Below are 21,794 nucleotides of genomic sequence, written 5' to 3' on the forward strand. Positions count from 1 at the left end.
TGGAGTGCGAAGGCAAGTGGGCCTTAGGAAGTATCACTATGAACAAGGTTAGTGGAAGTGATGGAATCCAGCTGGCCTATTTCAAATCCTAAAAGATGATGTTGTGGAAGTGCTTCACTCAGTATGCTAGCAAATATGGAAAACTCAGCCGTGGCCACAGGACTGGAAAAGGTACATTTTCATTCCAATCCCAAAGAAGGGTAATGCCAAAGAATATTCAAACTATCACACTATTTCACTCATTTCACATGCCAGCAAAGTAACACTAGTCATTACAAAATTCTACAAGCCAGGCTTCAACAGTTCATGAACTGAGAACTCCCAGAGGTTCAAGCTGGATTGAGAAAAGATAGAGGAACCAGAGATCAAATTGCCAACATCCACTGGATCATTGAAAAAGCAAGAGAGCTCCAGAAAAAAGATCTACTTCAGCTTTGTTGACTGTCTAAAAGAGATGGGAATAAGAGATCACCTTACTTATCTTTAGCGAAACCTTTACGCAGGTCAAGATGCAACAGTTAGAACCGACATGGAACAATGCACGGGTTCAAAATTGGGAAAAGAGTATGTCAAGACCGAATATTGTCACCTTGCTTATTTAACTTATATGCAGATTCAGTTCAGTTCAATTCAGTCACTCAGTCGTGTCCGACTCTTTGCGACCCCATGAATCACAGCACGCCAAGCCTCCCTGTCCATCACCAACTCCTGGAGTTCACTCAGACTCACGTCCATCAAGTCAGTGATGCCATCCAGCCATCTCATCCTCTGTCATCCCCTTTTCCTCCTGCTTCCAGTCCCTCCCACCATCACAGTCTCTTCCAGTTAGTCAACTCTTCGCATGAGGTGGCCAAAGTACTGGAGTTTCAGCTTTAGCATCATTCCTTCCAAAGAACACCCAGGACTGATCTCCTTCAGAATGGACTGGTTGGATCTCCTTTCAGTCCAAGGGACTCTCAAGAGTCTTCTCCAACACCACAGTTCAAAAGCATCAATTCTTCGGTGCTCAGTTTTCTTCACAGTCCAACTCTCACATCTTACATGACCACTGGAAAAACCACAGCCTTGACCAGATGGACCTCTGTTGGCAAAGTAATGTCTCTGTTTTTCAATATGCTATCTAGGTTGATCATAACTTTCCTTGCAAGGAGTAAGCGTCCTTTAATTTCATGGCTGCAGTCACCATCTGCAGTAATTTTGGAGCCCCCCAAAATAAAGTCTAACACTGTTTCCACTGTTTCCCCATCTGTTTCCCATGAAGAGATGGGACCAGATGCCATGATCTTCATTTTCTGAATGTTGAGCTTTAAGCCAACTTTTTCACTCTCCTCTTTCACTGTCATCAAGAGACTCCTTAGTTCCTCTTCACTTTCTGCGATGAGTGGTGTCATCTGCATATCTGAGGTTATTAATATTTCTCCTGGCAATCTTGACTCCAGCCTGTGCTTCCTCCAGCCCAGTGTTTCTCATGATGTACTCTGCATAGAAGTTAAATAAGCAGGGTGACAATATACAGCCTTGAGGTACTCCTTTTCCTATTTGGAACCAGTGTGTTGTTCCATGTCCAGTTCTAACTGTTGCTTCCTGACCTGCAAATAGGTTTCTCAAGAGGCAGGTCAGGTGGTCTGATATTCCCATCTCTTTCAGAATTTTCCACAGTTTATTGTGATCCACACAGTCAAAGGATTTAGCATAGTCAATAAAACAAAAATATTTGTTTTTCTGGAACTCTCTTGCTTTTTCCATGATCCAGCAGATGTTGGCAATTTGATCTCTGGTTCCTCTGCCTTTTCTAAAACCAGCTTGAACATCTGGAAGTTCATGGTTCACCTATCACTGAAGCCTGGCTTGGAGAATTTTGAGCATTACTTTCCAAGCGTGTGAGATGAGTGCAATTGTGTGGTAGTTTGAGCATTCTTTGGCATTACCTTTCTTTGGGATTGGAATGAAAACTAACTTTTCCAGTCCTTTGGCCACTACTAAGTTTTCCAAATTTTCTAGCATATTGAGTGCAGCACTTTCACAGCATCATCTTTCAGGATTTGAAATAGCTCAACTGGAATTCCATTCCCTCCACTAGGTTTGTTAATAGTGATGCTTTCTATGGGCCACTTGACTTCACATTCCAGGATATCTGGCTCTTGGTGAGTGATCGCACCTTCATGATTATCTTGGTCATGAAGATCTTTTTTGTACATTTCTTCTGTGTATTCTTGCCACCTCTTCTTAATATCTTCTGCTTCTGTAGGTTCATACAATTTCTGTCTTTATTTGAGACCATCTTTGCATGAAATATTCCTTTGGTATCTCTAATTTTCTTGAAGAGATCTCTAGTCTTTCCCATTTTGTTGTTTTCCTCTATTTCTTTGCATTGATTGCTGGGGAAGGCTTTCTTATCTCTTCTTGCTATTCTTTGGAACTCTCCATTCAGATGCTTATATCATTCCTTTTCTCCTTTGCTTTTTGCTTCTCTTCTTTTCACAGCTATTTATAAGGCCTCCCCAGACACCCATTTTGCTTTTTTGCATTTCTTTTCCATGGGGATGGTCTTGATCCCTGTCTCATGTATAATGTCACGAACCTCCATCCATAGTTCATCAGGCACTCTGTCTATGATCTAGTCCCTTAAATCTATTTCTCACTTCCACTGCATAATCATAAGGAATTTGATTTAGGTCATACCTGAATGGTCTAGTGGCCCTACTTTCTTCAGTTTAAGTCTGAATTTGGCAATAAGGAGTTAATGATCTGAATAAGGAGCCACAGTTAGCTCCCTGTCTTGATTTGCTGACTGTATAGAGCTTCTCCATCTTTGGATGCAAACAATATAATCAATCTGATTCCAGTGTTTACGATCTGGTGATTTCCATGTGTAGAGTCTTCTCTTACGTTGTTGGAAGAGGGTGTTTGCTATAACCAGTGTGTTGTCTTGGCAATACTCTTAGCCTTTGTCCTGCTTCATTCCATACTCCAAGGCCAAATATGCCTGTTACTCCTGATGTTTCTTGACTTCTTATATTTAACATTCCAGTCTCCTATAATGAAAAGGACATCATTTTAGGGTATTAGTTCTAAAAGGTCCTGTAGGTCTTCATAGAACCGTTCAACCTCAGTTTCTTCAGCATTACTGGTTGGGGCATAGACTTGGATTACTGTGATATTGAATGCCTTTGCCTTGGAAACAAACAGAGATCGTTCTGTCATTTTTGAGATTGCATCCAAGTACTGCCTTTTGGATTATTTTGTTGACTTTTTGAAGAAATGGCTACTCCATTTCTTCTAAGGGATTCCTGTCCACAGTAGTAGATATAATGATTATCTGAGTTAAATTCACCCATTCCAGTCCATTGTAGTTTGCTGATTCCTAGAATGTCGACATTCACTCTTGCCATCTCCTGTTTGACCACTTCCAATTTGCCTTGATGCACGGACCTGACATTCCAGGTTCCTATGCAATATTGCTCTTTACAGCATCAGACCTTGCTTCTATCACCAGTCACATCCACATCTGGGTATTGTTTTTGCTTTGGCTCCATTCCTTCATTCTTTCTGGAGTTATTTCCCCACTGATCTCCAGTAGCATATTGGGCACCTACCGACCTGGGGAGTTCCTCTTTCAGTATCCTATCATTTTGCCTTTTCATATTGTTCATGGGGTTCTCGAGGCAAGAATACTGAAGTGGTTTGCTCCCTTCTCCAGTGGACCACATTTTGTCAGCCCTCTCCACCATTATGAATCTGTATATGCTGATTACATCATGCGAAATGCTAGGCTGGATGAAGCACAAGTTGGAATCAAGACTGCTGGGAGAAATATCAATCACATCAGATATGCAGATGATACTACCCTTCTGGCAGAAAGTGAAGAGGAACTAAGGAGCTTATTGATGAAGGTGAAAGAGAGGAGTGAAAAAGCTGGCTTAAAACTCAACACTCAAAAAACGAAGATCATGGCATCCAGTCCCATCACTTCATGGCAAATAGATAGGGAAACAATGGGAACAGTGAGAAATTTTATTTTATTGGGCTCCAAAATCACTGCAGATGGTGGCTGCAGCCATGAAATTAAAAGACACTTGCTCATTGGAAGAAAAGCTATGACCAAACTAGACAGAATATTTTAAAAAACAGGTATATTAGTTTGTCAACAAAGGCTCATATAGTCAAAGTGATGGTTTTTCCAGTAGTCATGTATGGATGTGAGAGTTGGACCATAAAGAAGGCTGAATACCAAATAATTGATGCTTTTGTGCTGTGGTACTGGAGAAGACTCTTGAGATTTCCTTTGACGGAAAGAGATCAAACCAGTCAATCTTAATGGAAATCAATCCTGCATATTTATTGGAAGGACTGATGCAGAAGCTAAAGCTCCAATACTTTAACCACCTAATGCAGGGAACTGACTCCTTAGAAAAGACCCTGATTCTGGGATATATTGAAGGCAGCAGGAGAAGGGAACAATAGGATGAAATGCTTGGATGGCATCACTGACTCATGGATATGAGTTTGAGGAAGCTCTGGTAGATAGTGAAGGACAAGTAAGCCTGGAATGCTGCAGTTCATGGGGTCACAATGAGTTGGACATGACTCAGTGACTGAACAACAACAAGAAACTAAGATTCCATAAACCATGCAGTGTCACAAAAAAAAAAAAAAAAAAAAAGCTTGCTCTGTGAAGGATACTGTCAAGAGAATGAAAAAGCAAGACTCAAAATGGGAGAAAATATTTGCAAAATGCACATCTGATAAAGGACATCATTACATATCTTAAATATGTGAAGAACTTTTAAAACAACAAGAAAAGAATACAAAAAAGTGGACCAAAAGCTTGAGTAGATACCTAAGCAAACAAGATATTTTTATGGTAGTTAATCAAATGAAAATATGTTTCACATCATGTGTCATCAGGTAAATACAAATTAAAATGATGAGACTACACAGCCAACTAGAATTGCCAAACTCCAGAACACTGACAACCCACAGTGTGGGGTAATATATGGAGCAACAGGAATTCTCATTTATGGATGGCGTGAATGAAAAATGGAAGAGCCAGTATGAAGACATTTTGTTAGCTTCTTAGAAAACTATAGGTACTCATATGATACAGCAATCATGCTCTTTGGCAAAGAAAGTTGAAAATTTATATTTATGGAGAATCCTGTATAGAGATATTTATGACAGCTTTATTCATAATTACCAAAATTGGTAGCACTTAAGATATCCTTGGAGAAGGCAATGGCACCCCACTCCTGTACTCTTGCCTGGAAAGTCCCATGGACGGAGGAGCCTGGTGGGTTGCAGTCCATGGGGTCGCGAAGACTTGGACATGACTGAGTGACTTCCCTTTTGCTTTTCACTTTCATGCATTGGAGAAGAAAATGGCAACCCACTCCAGTGTTCTTTGCCTGGAGAATCCCAGGGATTGGGGAGCCTGGTGGGCTGCCGTCTATAGGGTCACACAGAGTCGGACATGACTGAAGTGAATTAGTAGCAGCACCAAAATATGCTTAGGGAGGTATATGGATAAATAAACTGTGGTACATTCAAAAAATGAAATATTATTCATCTCTAAAAGGAAATGAGCTCTGGAGCCATAAAAAGAGATAAGGAGGTACCTTAAATACATAATTCTGAGTGAAAGCAGCGAAACTGAAAAAGTCTGCCTCATTATATAATTTGATATATAAGACATTATGCAAAGGTCAAAACTATGGAGATAATAAAAAGAGTAAGAAGATCAGTGATTGCTATGGGATAAGGGAAAAGACATGAATAGGCAGAGCATAGAGGATTATTAGAGTAGTGAAAATATTCTGCATCATATTATAAGGATGGATATATGTATTATATATTTGTTCAACCAACAGAATTCAGAGCACTAACAGTGAGCTCTAATGAAAGCTATAAACTTTGGTTAATTTTGTTGTAACAATGAAGGTTGATCTTTTGTTAAAAAAAATTTTAAAAAGTACCTTTCTGCATATTTATATCAGAGGAGGCTATGTATGTGCAGGGGTAGAGAACATATATAAAATTTCTGTATCTTTCTCACTTTTTTATTATAAACCTAAAACTCTTCTTTAATATGTCTTAAAATATATAAGATTTAAAATAAAACTAAGTTCTTTATGACAGTATTTTTATAAGTTTTATAATTTGAATATACATTATGAATACCCTAAAATGGGATAGTGTATAGCATTTTTCAAAATAGTTTGACTCCTTGCCTCATTTTTTCACTCAATAAACTCCTGAGGTTAGTGTTTGTTAAAACTCAGTTTGAAAAATATTCTATTCTACCCTAATATATATATATATATATAAGATATTACCTGGAAGAGACGTTCATATCCTACAATTACAATGTGCTGTGTAAAAGCTTAAAGTTCCACTTAAAACTACAAGTTTATAGAATCTCTGCACACACAAAAGACAACTCAAGAGGTTAGTGAAACCACTTCTGATACTGAGACAACAATCTACATGGAATTTGTAAACAGAGAAAGTCAGGATTTCAGAAGGGAGTATAACCAGATATAGCACCATTATGCTTTAATATTTCAGTAACTTCAAAGGCCACAGTAGATAAAAGGAGATAGTATCTATTTCCTAATGAGACATGTTTCTTGATTTAAAAAAAAAAATCAGGATTCAATTAAAATGGAAACACTCTCTAATGTTTAAGATAGGCATGGCTGGCTTATTAAATCACTAAAGTGAACTTTCATGATGCATGGTTATTGATGGGTCCTAAAATCAGTTAAATGTGTCCTATAGTCTGGAAGATTTATAAGAACAAGCAAAAAGCACCTCTTATAACTACTTTGGTACAGTTTCAGAGCTAATACAGATTATCCATCCTGCTTCAAACACACAGAAATTTTAAAATAAAATACACAAACAGCAATGAAAATTTTAAATTAAAAATAAAAGAAAGAAAAAAATCCCGTGACCAAAAATAAATTTTAGATTTCAACCAAGAAACAAAATCACAAGCTGATACCAGGAAAGTGGGAAACACTGAGGATATAAGCACTGAGGGAGTTTGAGGCCAATATTTTATCATTACAGGCCAAATAGGGGAGATGAAACCAAAAGGTCTGAACAACTGAGTCTTAAAACAATGAAGTGGAATCAGGAGAAGCAGCTTTGATACATGGGTCAGGAAGATGCTCTGGAGGAGGAAATGGCAACTTACTCCAGTATGCTTGCCTGGAAAATGCCACAGACAGAGGAGCTTGGAAGACTACAGACCATGAAGTCACAGACAGTTGGACATGACTGAGCAACTGAGCATGCACACACTAGTAAACACAGACAAGAAAATTCTGCTATTTTCACTGAGAAGCAACATGGGTAGTTATTTCTACCTGATGTTTTGAGAAGTTAATATTCTGTAGGTATCAGTTCAGTTCAGTTCAGTTCAGTCACTCAGTCCTATCCGACTGTTTGCGACCCCATGGATTGCAGTACGCCAGGCCTCTCTGTCCATCACCAACTTCTGGAGTTTACTCAAACTCATGTCCGTTGAGTCAGTGATGCCATCCAGCCATCTCATCCTCTGTCATCCTCTTCTCCTCCTGCCCTCAATCCCTCCCGGCATCAGGGTCTTTTCCAATGAGTCAGTTCTTCGCATGAGGTGGCCAAAAGTATTGGAGTTTCAGCTTTAGCATCAGTCCTTCCAATGAATATTCAGAACTGATTTCCTTTAGGATGGACTTGTTGGATCTCCTTGCAGTTCAAGGGACTCTCAAGAGTCTTCCCCAACACCACAGTCCAAAAGCATCAATTCTTCAGTGCTCAGCTTTCTTTATAATCCAGCTCTCACATCCATACAAGACTACTGGAAAAACCATTGCGTTGGCTAGACAGACCTTTGTTGGCAAAGTAATGTCTCTGCTTTTTAATATGCTGTCTAGGGTTGGTCATAACTTTTCTTCTGAGGAGCAAGTGTCCTTTAATTTCATGGCTGCAGTCACCATCTGCAGTGATTTTGGAGCACAAAAAAAATAGTCTGACACTGTTTCCACTGTTTCCCCATCTATTTGCCATGAACTGATGGGACTGGATGCCACGTGAATGTTGGGGTTGAAGCCAACTTTTTCACTTTCCTCTTTCACTTTCATCAAGAGGCTTTTTTAGTTCTTCTTCATTTTCTTCCATAAGGGTGGTGTCATCTACGTATCTGATATTATTTATGCTTTTCTCAGCAATCTTAGGTCCGTCTAGTCAAGGCTATGGTTTTTCCAGTGGTCATGTATGGATGTGAGAATTGGACTGTGAAGAAGGCTGAGTGCCAAAGAATTGATGCTTTTGAACTGTGGTCTTGGAGAAGACTCTTGAGAGTCTCCTGGACTGCCAGGAGATCCAACCAGTCCATTCTGATGGAAATCAGCCCTGGGATTTCTTTGGAAGGAATGATACTAAAGCTGAAACTCCAGTATTTTGGCCACCTAATGTGAAGAGTTGACTTATTGGAAAAGACTTTGATGTTGGGAGGGATTGGGGGCAGGAGGAGAAGGGGAGGACAGAGGATGAGATGGCTGGATGGCATCACTGACTCCATGGACGTGAGTCTGAGTAAACTCCTGGAGTTGGTGATGGACACGGACTCCTGGAGTGTTGCGATTCATGGGGTCACAAAGAGTTAGACAAGACTGAGTGACTGAATTTAACAGCAATCTTAATTCCAGCTTGTGCTTCATCCAGCCCAGCATTTCACGTGAAGAACTCTGCATATAAGTTAAATAAGCAAGGTGACAGTACACAGCCTTGACATACTCCTTTTCCTATTTGGAACCAATCTGTTGTTGCATGTTCAGTTCTAACTCTTGCTTCCTGACCTGCATACAGATTTCTCAAGAGACAGGTCAGGGGGGCTGGTATTCCCATCTCTTTCAGAATTTTCCACAGTTTATTGTGATCCACACAGTCAAAGGCTTTGGCATAGTCAATAAAGCAGAAGTAGATGTTTTTCTGGAACTCTCTTGCTGTTTTGATGATCCAACAGATTTTGGCAATTTGATCTCTGGTTCCTCTGCCTTTCCTAAATCGAGCTTGAACATCTGGAAGTTCACGGTTCATGTACTGTTGAAGCCTGGCTTAGAGAATTTTGAGCATTACTTTACTAGCATGTGAGATGAGTGCAGTTGTGTGGTAGTTTGAGCATTCTTTGGTATTACCTTTCTTCATGATTGGAATGAAAACTGACCTTTTGTAGGTATAGAATAAAATTAAATTTCATACCACTGGCACTATGTAGGAATATTTCACTAACACTCTTGGACACATAGAACTTCAGGGACATACAGGGAAAAATACAAAAATAAAAAACAAAGGAAAAGAACTTCAACAGTCTTAAGCAAAATTTTCATATAACAAAAGAAATGAGACACTTTCACCATTTTCAGCACTGCTACACACAAGCACACACACATACATACACTATCCCTACTGATGTCACCATAGACATAAAAATTGAGATTACTCTCTATAATGGGAGTTTCTAGATCAATTTGAAAAAAAAAAAAAAACTTTTCAGGTAATTTTTAAAGTAAATTAAACAAAACAAAGAAATTTAAATGGAGTGACAGGAAACATGAAAAAAATACTCTACTGGATTTGAAAATTGGCCATACTTTATTTCTTTCCAGCATGATTGTCTTTATAATGTATATGTGAATCTCTATTCATCAAGGGTTAAGGGCTATCTCCCCACTTCTGTGGTTTATATTAGACTACTGGCTTGCTTCAGCCTGTAGAATGTAGCAGAAATGAAGTGCCAGTTCTGAGTCAGGACCACAAGAGATTTTGCATGTGGAAAGGCCTGGAATAGCTTGGAGGATAAGGATCAAACACATGAAAGAGTTAAACTTGAGGATGCCTGAATAGCCAGGCAGCTAAATCATCATCTGATTTTGTGTGCCCAGCAGAGAGCAGTAAAAACATTTATCTGAGTCCAGCCCAAATTTCTAATTCAGAGAATTGTAAGTTATATACATGGTTATTGTTTTAAGTCACTAATTTTGGGGGAGTTTGTTTTACAGCAAAACCTTACTGACATATAGACAAACTTGAAATGTGAAATATGTTGAATAACATTTTAAAGATTGAACATCTAAACTAGGGAATCACATACACATTGTTCATCTAAGGATAAAGATGTTTTCAGCTTTAGAGGCTTGGGACTAGCCTATCCAATGAATGATTGGATTTAACCAAAAGCTGATACTTTTGTTCTTAAAACAGTCAGAATCCAACTTACTTGTACCAAAGAGGTACTTTATCAATGTGAAAAGAAATTCACTAGAAATATCTTACTAACCTAATTTATCTAATGTATGGATATGGCAGATAAGGAAAAAAACAAAACAAAACATTAGCTCTCTAGAGAACAGGCCAAGAAACAAGGGGGTTTTCAAAGCTAATATATGTTCTGTTGGTGGTCAAGCATCATAAATACAGATTGTTGTTGTTGTCCAGTCGCTAAGTCCTATCTGATTCTCTCTGATCCTATAGACTGTAGTACACTAGGCTCCTCTGCCCTCCAGTATCTCTGTTTGCTCAAATCCGTCTCCATTGAGTGATGCTATCTAACCATCTCATCCTTTGCCACCTCCTTCTTCTTTTGCCCTCAATCTTCCCCAGCATCAGGTCTTTTCCAATGAATCGGCTCTTTGCCTCAGGTAGCCAAAGTATTGGAGCTTCAGCTTTAGCATCAGTCCTTCCAGTGAATATTCAGGGTTGATTTCTTTTACAATTGACTAGTCTTCTCAAGAGTCTTCTCCAGCATCACAATTGGAATTCATCAATATTTTAGCCACTTTATGGTGCAACCACTGAGCCTTATTTATGGTAAAACTCTCACATCCATACGTGACCACTGGAAAAATCATAGCTTTGACTATAATGGAAATTTGTTGGCAAAGTCATATCTTTGATGTCTAGGTCTAGACACTAAGTTTGTCATAGCTTTCCTTCCAAGGAGTAAGTGTCTTTTAATTTCATGACTGCAGTCACCAATCACGGTGATTTTAGAGTCCAACAAAATAAAATCTGCCATTGTTTCTACTTTTTTGTCTTCTATTTGCAGTGACATTATGGGACCAGATGCCACAATCTTACTTTTTCTTTAAATGTTTAATTTCAAGCCAGATTTTTCACTCTTCTTTCACCAGCATCAAGAGGCTCTTTAGTTCCTCTTCACTTTCTGCCATTAGAGAGATGGCAGAAATATTGATATTTCTCCTGACAATCTTGATTCTAGCTTGTGATTTACCAAATCTGGCATCTTGCCTGATTTAATCTAAGGTGCTAATGGTAAAGAACACATCTTCCAATGCAGGATAACTAAGAGATATGGGCTCAATCCCTTGGTCAGGAAGATCATCTGGAGGAGGGAACGGCAAGATACTCTAGTATTCTTGCCTGGAGAAGCCCATGGACAGGGAGGATCCTGGTGGGCTAGTCTTTAGGGTCACACAGAGTCAGACATAACTGAAGTTACTTAGCATGCATACACACAGCATATATGTTAAATGAGTAGGGTGACAACACACAGCCTTGACATACTCCTTTCTCAATTTTGAACCAGTCAGTTGTTTCATGTCCAGTTCTAAATGCTGCTTCTTGACCCACATACACGTTTCTCATGAAACCAATAAGGTAGTCTGGTAGTCTCATCTATCTCATTAAGAATTTTCCACAGTTTGTTATGATCCACATTAAGGCTTTAGTGTAGTCAGTGAAGCAGAAGTAGATGTTTTTCTGAAACTCCTTTGCATGATCCAACAAATGTTGTATGGGCACAATAGAGGACAGAAACTGTAGGGACCTAACAGAAACAAGAGATTAAGAAGAGGCAATACACAAAAGAATTATATTTAAAAAAAAAAAAAAAAAAAAAAGGTCTTAACGGACCGGATGGCTTTGCTGATGGCTCAGAGGTTAAAGCATCTTCCTGCAATGCAGGAGATCTGGGTTTGATCCCTGGGTCGGGAAGATCCCCTGGAGAAGGAAATGACAACCCACTTCAGTATTTTTGCCTGGAGAATCCCATGGATGGAGGAGCTTGGTGGGCTTCAGTCCACGAGGTCACTAAGAGTCGGACAGGATTGAGCAACTTCACTCACTCACTTCACTCAATGGCATGGATAACCTTGATGGTATGGTCACTCACCTAGAGCCAGACATCCTGGAGCATGAGTTCAAGTGGCTTAGGAATTCATCCTTGTTGGATCCAACATGATCCAACAAATGTTGGCAATTTGATCTCTGGGTAATTTACTTCTTCAAAACCCAGTTTGTGCATCTGGAAGTTCTTGGTTCATGTGCATCTGGGAGTTCTTGGTTCACGTACTTCTAAAGCCTAGCTTGAAAGATTTTGAGCATAACCTTGCTAGCATGTGAAATAAGCCCAATTGTAGAGTAGTTTGAACATTCTTTGGCATTGCTCTTCTTTGGGATTGGCATGAAAATGGACTTTTTCAGTCCTCTGTCACTTGTGTTTTTAAAAGTTGCTGACATATTAAGAGCAGAATTTTAACAGCATCACCTATCGGATTTTAAACAGCTCAGCTAGAATTCTGTCACATTCACTAGCTTTGTTCATTGTAATGCTTCCTAAGCATCACGGTTATCTGGGCCATTAAGACTTTTTTACATAATTCTTCTGTGTATTCCTGCCACCTCTTCTTAATCTCTTCTGCTTCTGTTAGGTCCCTACAGTTCCTGTCCTTTATTGTGCCCATCCTTGCATGAAATATTCCTTTGATATCTCCAACTTTCTTGAAGCAATCTCTAGTCTTTCCTATTCTATTGTTTTTGTCTATTTCTTTGCACTGTTCACTTAAGAAGACCTTCTTATCTCTCCTTGCTATGCTCTGGAGGTCTGCATTCAGTTGGGTTTATCTTACCTTTTTCTCCTTTCCTTTAGCTTCTCTTCTTTCCTCCACTGTTTGAAAAGCTTTTTCAGACAACCATTTTGCCTCCTTGCATTTCTTTTCCTTTGGGATGCTTTTGGTTACTGGCTCCTGTACAATGTTATGAACCTCCATCCATAGTTCTTCAGGCACTCTCTAAAAAGTTGTTAACAGTGTCCCTGGGAACTATGGATGAGAAAAGTGCTTAAGTACAGCAGTTAAAATTCTGATTCTTTGTTCTCTTTCTAATAAAAATATTTGGAAGAAAACTCCTTTGAGATCTTTTCAGAAATACTTTTTAAAATTTAGTTGGCCCATGGATTCAGTAAGAGATGCTAAGCTGAGCCAAAAATCTCTGACAAACAATAAAATTTATAACATATCAAGAATAATGTTGGTTATTCATTGGAGAAAACCAACTAAATGATAATAGATTTTTTATCCAAAACAATGGATCCCCAAAATAAGTGGCATAATGCTTAAAAGTCTGAGAGATAATAAATGTCAATCTTGCATTCTATATCCTTCAAGAATTCAGAGAAAACAAACACATTCTCATGCAAATTAAAATGATGAACATTTGTCACTAGGAGAACATTCCTTAAAGAATGCCAAAAGAAATGCTCCAATCAGCAAAGACAATATAGCAAAGGAAGACTGGGACTAAAACAGAAAAAGGAAGAACAATAAAAGGACAAAATTAAGGAAAATATGAAAGACTATCTTCTGTTCTAAGATTTTAAAATCATATCTGATGATTGGAACAAAAATTATAATACCATCTGATGCACTGAAGAGAACTGCACTTCAGTAAGATTTCTACAACTCACTTGAAGTGGTAAAATAAGGATATCACTAGACCATGGTAAGTTGTGTATATGTATGTATTATAATACCTATAGTAGCTATTGTGAAACCTATATAGAATGATGCAACAATAAATATGGTAAATAAATCAAGAAAGATTCCTAAAAATCTTCAAAGTATTAAAAAATCATCCTTCTGTAGAGAAAAGTGAGGAAGGAAATAAAGAGAGAAACAGAAACAGAAAAAAAAAATGAGGGCAGACAAATACCATAATATTTAAAAATATTATAAACAAAAATTAATGATATTTTGCATGTTTGTGTGTTAGTTCTAGAAGGTCTTGTCAGTCTACATAGAACCACAAAATTTTAGGTTTTTTGGTAATAGTGGTTGGGGCATAGACTTGGATTATGTAATGTTGAAAGTTTTGCCTAGGAAACAAACTGAGATCAGTCTGTCATTTTTGAAAATGGCTCGCAAGTACTGCATTTCAGACTCTCTTGTTGACTATGAGGGCTAATTTGTTTTTCTAAGGGATTCTTGCCCACAATAGTAGATATAATGTTCATCCGAACTAAATTCACCCATTCCAGTCCATTTTAGTTCATTGATTCCTAAAATGTTGATGTTCACTTTTGTTATCTCCAGGTTGACCAGGTCAAGTTTACCTTGATTCATGGACCTAACATTCAAAGTTCCTATGCAATATTGCTCTTCACATAATCAGACATTACTTTCAGCATCTAATCATATCCACAATTGAGTGTCTTTTCCGCTTTACCCCAGCTGTCTTTATGGAGGTATTTGTCCCCTCTTCCCCAATAGCATATTGGATATCTACTGACCTGTCGGGCTCTACTTCCAATGCCTTTTCTCTGTTCCTTTTCATACTGTTCACGGGGTTCTTGAGGCAAGAATACTGGAGTGGTTTGACATTTTCTTCTTCAGTGGACCACATTTTGTCAGAAAGACTACTATAGATCTCTTCAAGAAAATTAGAGGTACCAAGGGAACTTTTCATACAAAGATGGCCACAATAAAGGACAGAAATAGTACGGGCCTAACAGAAGCAGAAGATATTAAGAAGAGTTGGCAAGAATACACAGACAAACTATACAAAAAAGATCTTCAGGACCCAGATAACCACAATAGTGTCATCGCTCACCAAGAGCCAGACATCCTGGAATGCAAAGTCGAGTGGGCCTTGGGAAGCATCACTATGAACAAAGCTAGTGGAGGTGATGCAATTCCAGTTGAGCTGTTTCAAATACTAAAAGATGATGCTATGAAGGTGCTGCACTCAATATGCCAGCAAATTTGGAAAACTCAGCAGTAACCACAGGATTGGAAAAGCTCAGTTTTCATTCCATTCCCAAAGAAAGGCAATGCCAAAGAATGTTCAAATTACCAAACGATTACCCTTATTTCACACACTAGCAAAATAACGCTTAAAATTCTCCAAGCCAGGCTTCAAAAGTATGTGAACTGAGAACTTCCAGACATCTAATCTGGATTAGAAAAGGCAGAGGAACCAGAGATCAAATTGTCAACATCTGTTGGATCATAGAAAAAGAATTCTAGAAAAACACCTATATCTGCATCATTGACTATGTTAAAGCCTTTAACTGTGTGGATCACAGCAAACTGTGGGAAATTCTTAGATAAATTGGAATACCACACCACCTTACCTGAATCCTGAAATTTTGGATGCAGATCAAGAAGCAACAGTTAGAACCGGACATGGAACCACAAACTAATTCCCAATTGGGAAAAGGATACATTAAGGCTGTATACTGTCACCTTCTTATTTAACTTATATGCATCATGTTAAATGCTGGGCTGGATGAAGCAGAAGCTAGGATCAAGATTCCTGGGAGAAAATCAGTAACCTTAGATATGGAGATGACATCACCCTCACGACAGAAAGCGAAGAGTAACTAAAAAACTTCTACATGAAAGTGAAAGAGAAGAGTGAAAAATCTTTTTCCTCTTGAAGTGCTATTCCAGAAATAAAGATCATGGCATCCGGTCCCTTTGCTTCACAGCAAATAGATGGGGAAACAATGGAAACAGTAACAAACTTTATTTTCTTGGGTTCCAAAATGACTGCAAATGGTGACTGCAGCCATGAAATTAAAAGATGCTCGCTCCTTGGAAGGAAAGCCATGACAAACCTAGATGGCATATTAAAAAGCAGAGACATTACTTTGCCAGAAAAGTTTCCAACTAGTAAAGGCTATGATTTTTCCAGTAGTCATGTATGGATGTGAGAGTTGGACCATATGAAAAGCTGAGTGCTGAAGACTTGATGCTTTTGAACTGAGGTATTGGAGAAGATGCTTGAGAGTCCCTTGGATAGCAAGGAGATAAAACCAGTCAATCCTAAAGGAAATCAGTCCAGAATATTCATCGGAAGGACTTATGCTGAAGCTGAAGTTTCAATACTTTGGTCACCTGATGCGAAGAGCTGACTTATTAGAAAAGACATTGATTCTAGGAAAGATTGAAGGCAGGAGAAGAAGGGGTTGACAGATGACGAGATAGTTGGATGGCATCACCAATTCAATAGACATGAGTTTGAGCAAGCTTCTGGAGATGAAGACAGAGAAGCCTGGCGTGCTGCTGTCCATGGGGTTGCTAAGAGTTGGACATGACAGAGTGACTGAACAACAACAACAATAGTAGTGATCACAGGACTGGAACCAAGAAATCCCAGAGGTACCAGCTGGATTTAGAAAAGGCAGAGGAACTTGCTATTAGATTGCCAACATCCATTGCATCATAGAGAAAGCAAGGGAATTCCAGACGAAAACATCTACTTCTGCTTCATTGACTAGTACAAAGCTTCTGACTGTATGGATCACAACAAACTATAAAAAATTCTTATAGTGATGGGAATAATAGACCATCTTACCTGTCTCCTGAGAAATCTATACAGTTCAAAAAGCAACAGTTAGAACCAGACATGAAACTATGGACTGATTCAAAATTGGGGAAGTAGTATGTGAGGACCATATATTGTCACCCTGCTTAATTAACTGATATACAGAGTACATCATGGGAAATGCTAGTTTGTATGACTCACAAGCCAGAATCAAGATTGCTGGAAGAAATACCAACAATCTCAAATATGCAGATGATACCTCTCTAAGGCGAAAAGTGAAGAGGAACTGAGAGCCTCTTGTGAAGGTGAAAGAAGAGAGTGGAAAAGCTTGCTTAAAACTCAGCATTCAAAAAACTAAGGTCATGGCATCTGGTCCCAATACTTCATGACAAATAGAATGGGAAAACCTGTAAACAGTGACAAATTTTATTTTCTTGGGCTCCAAAATCACTTCAGATGGTGACTGCAGCTATGAAATTAAAAGATGCTTTCTCCTTGGAAGGAAAGTTATGACAACCAAGACTGGACTTTTAAAAGCATAGATATCACTTTGCTGACAAAAAACATGTTTCACCAAAACTGCGGTTTTTGTAGTAGTCATGGGAGATTTGGACCATAAAGAAGGCCGAGTGCCAAAGAATTGATGCTTTCAAATTGTGGTGCTTGACAAGACTCTTGAGATTCCTTGGAGGGTAATTAGATCAAACCAGTCAATCATAAAGAAAATCAACCCTGAATATTCTTCGGAAGGACTCCTGCTGAAAGCTGAAGCCCCAGTACTTTGGCCATCTCACGTGGAAAATCTGACTCACTGGACAAGTACCTTGATGCTGGAAAGACTGAGGGAAGTAGGATAAAGGGGTGACAGAGGATGAGATGGTTGGAGGGCATCATCAACTCAATGGATATGAATTTGAGCAAACTCTAGGTGATAGAGAAGAACACGGAAGGCTGGTGTGCTGCTGTCCATGGGGTTGCAAAGAGTCAATCACAATTTAGCAACTGAACAACAACCATGGTTTAAATGTCATTCAAAATACAGAGTTTAGAGTGGAAAAAAGACTCAGATGCATGCTGTTTAAGGAAATGAAGTTCAAATAAAATTACTTAAATATTCTGAAAGGCATGCAAATTAAGAATTTTAAAAAATAGCTCTTTATTTGCAGATGAAATGATTGACCTTTAAAAGTAAAATAAATTTGCAAAATAAAGCCTTTGAAAATATGTTATAAAATGTTGCAAGATACAGAATTATTACAGTTAAATCAGTTGCATTTCTATATATAAACAATTGAACATGTAGGAATCAAAATTAGATACAATTTCATTTATAATAACCAGCAAAAATTAAAACTAAGAAAATTTTAATTTAAGAAATTAAAATCTAAGAAAATTAAATAAATGAAGAGACTTATCAAGTTCATTGATTAGAAGACTCAATGTAGCAAATGTCCATCTCCATTTGTTACTTATTGGATGATAAAATTTTAATGGAGGACTTCCCTGATGGCTCAGATGGTAAAGTGTCTGTCTATAATGCGGGAGATTTGGGTTCAATCCCTGGGAAAACTCCTAGAATTTTATTTGACAGAATGTGATCTTTTTATTTATCTTTATTATTTTGTCCTAAATGTAACACTCTTGATTTTGGCACATGCAATTTCTAAATGAGATCAGATTTCATTTAATAATAAGAAATATATTGTGTCCTTGTGTCTCAGTTGTTCACTAACACCAACATGAGATCCAGGTCAAATATAAAGTCTGTCTCATAGACAAGGGATATAGAATATAAATTTTCTGTACTTATATACAGAAAGAATAGGCAGACAACTTCCTCTATCCATCATAGTCTTCTTGAAAACTTCTACTTTAATACTTTGGAATGTAAATAATCCTCTCTAGGGAAAATATAAAGCCATTGCCTCAAGCTTTACAATCGAAAGAAAATGTGAAGTGTGAAAAGGTACCTCTGTAGTTACGTAAATCTCTGTAGAGTTTTTCATATGTATACAGCTTGAAATTAACTTCTGTGGCTTGCTGTGTAACATAGGTTCTGAGGTTAAGTACATTTTTTTTTTTTCAGAAAGCCCTAACTATGTAGAAATATAAAAATATTTTCTCTACATTTCACATTGTTTCACAACAATAGATAACAAATATGCCTTCCAAATAATAACCCAGGCTCATATTGCTTCATAATTCACATCTTACAATATTCAAAGAATAATCCATTTATATGATATGCAAGTTTACCTAAAAATTGAAACAATTTTTTAAAACCCATCTTGTCTTATAACGTTCATGTAACTACTGAAAAAATTAGATTAATACAAAACAAAGAGAGCAAGACTGAGAGAGAAAATTAAAGGTCCATTTCAATTATCAAATTAGTTACAAAGTTTCTCAATAAAATATTAGCTAACCTATTTCATCATTATTTTAAAATAATAATCTATAATTGTAAAGTAGTATTACCACCTGAATTTAAAGCATTCAGTAGTAATAAATCAGTGTGATCAACCACATATACAGATTAAAGGAACAGAAACATATGATCATCTCAATGAATGCCATTATTTTATACCTTTCAGTTGCTATTAAAAATCCCTTAGGAAATGAAACTTAGAAGGGACCTTAAGTTGCTAAAAAAAAGTATTTATATGAGAAACTTCAACTGTAATTTCTCTATGATCAGCAAAACAGAGACCAACAAACTTTCTTAAAGAGCCAGATGGTTAAAGATTTTACTCTTTGGGGTTCAAGTATAAGACTTTATGTATCCAGTTCCTATTAGCCATAAAATGGAAAAAAAATATTCTTAGTAACATATCCTGAAAGGAAAAAGTAAATAAAAACAACAGGCCATGTATGTGACATGGTCATAGCTTGCCAATCTCCTCCCCCTCTCTCTGCCCCCCCACCAAAAAAAAGAAATAAAATTTAAGGAAACAGCATATGAGTTAATGATTTTTCTGCTCTGACACAGACATTATACATAAAATCTTATTTTCTGTATTTCTTTTTTCTTGATCCCATACAGACTTGTACATTGGTGATTTGATAGTACTTTAAATAACTATCATATTCTAATTTGTAGCCATAATATTTCACTATAATTCCTTAATGAGAATTATAGAAAACTTTGCTTAATTAAAATAAGACTGAAAAAAATCATATTTCTATAGGTCAGTAATAAATCATCTATAATTGAGAATTAGTTCTATAGAAGATGAACCTCAGTTTATTATGCTGACTTTTACCTGAAATTCCAGAAACAGAATCTTCTGGTTTTGTCACACCTAATATTTAGTGTTTCTCAATTTTTCTATACAGTGATTGTGATCTTTGGTGACTTTGAATACAGTAAAGCACTACCTAAAGATTCAGTAAAAATCCCTGGGCAAATATATAATACAGTTGTATTGTCAAAAAATAAAACCTCAAAAGAACCACTCAAAATAAAGTGTCTGATTTTCCTTTGCACTGAGGGAAGCAAATAGCCTCAATTGAGCTCATTTGATGAAAGAGTCCCTAAGGTATTTCATTTATATTTTTTAATCTATTCCGGCCAAATACCCAGTGATTTTTTTATTTGTTTGTTTCTATGGCTTACATCTTCAAGGCTGCATTAGAATATTGGAATATAATTACTTTCTGGAGAGTCAACAGCTGTCCTTTATTAGGGAAATTTGACAATTAAAAAGAATATGTCCCTATAATCTGGTAGAAAATAGATTCTGATGCAAGGGAACTGAATTATCCTTCTGATTGATGGAAATAGAGAGTGCTGGCTTTGCATTCTTATCTAGAATGACAATTTGCTGATCTTTTGTACCATTCTACTGGCAGTCTTTTTCCTAATTCTTTCAAGTGGCAGATCGGACAAAAGCAAAACAATTATAGGGATATCATTTCTATCACACAAGGGTTTCCCCGCTCCCCCCCCCCCCGGGTGTTTATTAAATTAGCTTATCTAAATATGCAATCAGTTTCAATTTCTATTTAAAGATGCATTCATTTAGACCTGTCTTATACCTGTATAAGTATATATGAGTCTGCCAGAGTTGGTTGTTTTGCTCTTATAGGACAGTTTCATTTAAAATGACAATAGCCACATTTTAGCTGACTGGACAAAATTTTATTCTTAGTATATAGACCAGGCATTTGACTTATGATATTGGTTTCAAAAGGCTTGCAGCAAAATGGCTTTGACAAGATGTCACACTGTGAAATGTGGGTGACAAGATGGATCTCAGTGAATAGTGCAAAGAAAAGTGACATAAATTAATTTCAAAATAACAACTTGATTCTGCTGATAGAGGGAAAAGAACATTGATTTTAACAGGACCGTCAAGGATAGTCCTGAGGCTTTACAGATACAGAAATAACTAGTGGAGGAGAATTTTAGATTGCAGTTTTCATAGAATAATGAGGAGGAAAGCTTCAGAAAAATACAGGCAGAAATGTTCATTCAGATTAAGATCAGAGTTTAAATTCTCTTGTGAACCTCTCAATCTCCCGAGATGTTAATCAAAAACAAGTTGGAACTCCCTGAGACTGTCAGCATGGCTTCCTTCCAAGGTGGTTCAGGAGTGTTCAACTTTGTAACTATTCATTGTCTTAAGCATATGAAGTGTGTGCCATTTTGTACATATGCTACATTTCACAATTTTTAAATCTGTTTATTTTTAGCTTGCCCTCGGGTACCTGCCCAAAGGTAAAACATCCTTCAAGATTTTTCGGCTTCTTATCTAATTACAGAATTGTAAAACTATGGAAACTGATTTCACGTTTGACCGGTTCTGTTTATCTGTCCAAAAGAAGCAGAAAGCAAACCAGAGGAATATTAATTGACTGCTTTCCATGTACAATCAATCTTAATTGTCCTATTGAGGGACTGAATTTTATTGACTAAGATATCCTATTGCCTTGAGATTATTTCACAAGATAGGGAATATTGAGCAAAGATTTTTTTGAAATGTCCTGCTCAAAAGAGTTTCTGATTGCAGAATTATTTTCTGGAAACCTCTCAACAAGTGCTGTCTGAAATCTACATTTTCCAAAGGCAGTGCATTTCATAGCATAAAAGATCATTTAAAAATACACCTACTAAGTGCAAGTTACCAAGCCATGTGCTCTAGATGAGATCCCCTAAATAAAAAGGGGTCCCCTAAATTACT

The sequence above is a fragment of the Budorcas taxicolor genome, chromosome 8, assembly GCF_023091745.1.
Source record: "Budorcas taxicolor isolate Tak-1 chromosome 8, Takin1.1, whole genome shotgun sequence".
NCBI lineage: Eukaryota > Metazoa > Chordata > Mammalia > Artiodactyla > Bovidae > Budorcas > Budorcas taxicolor.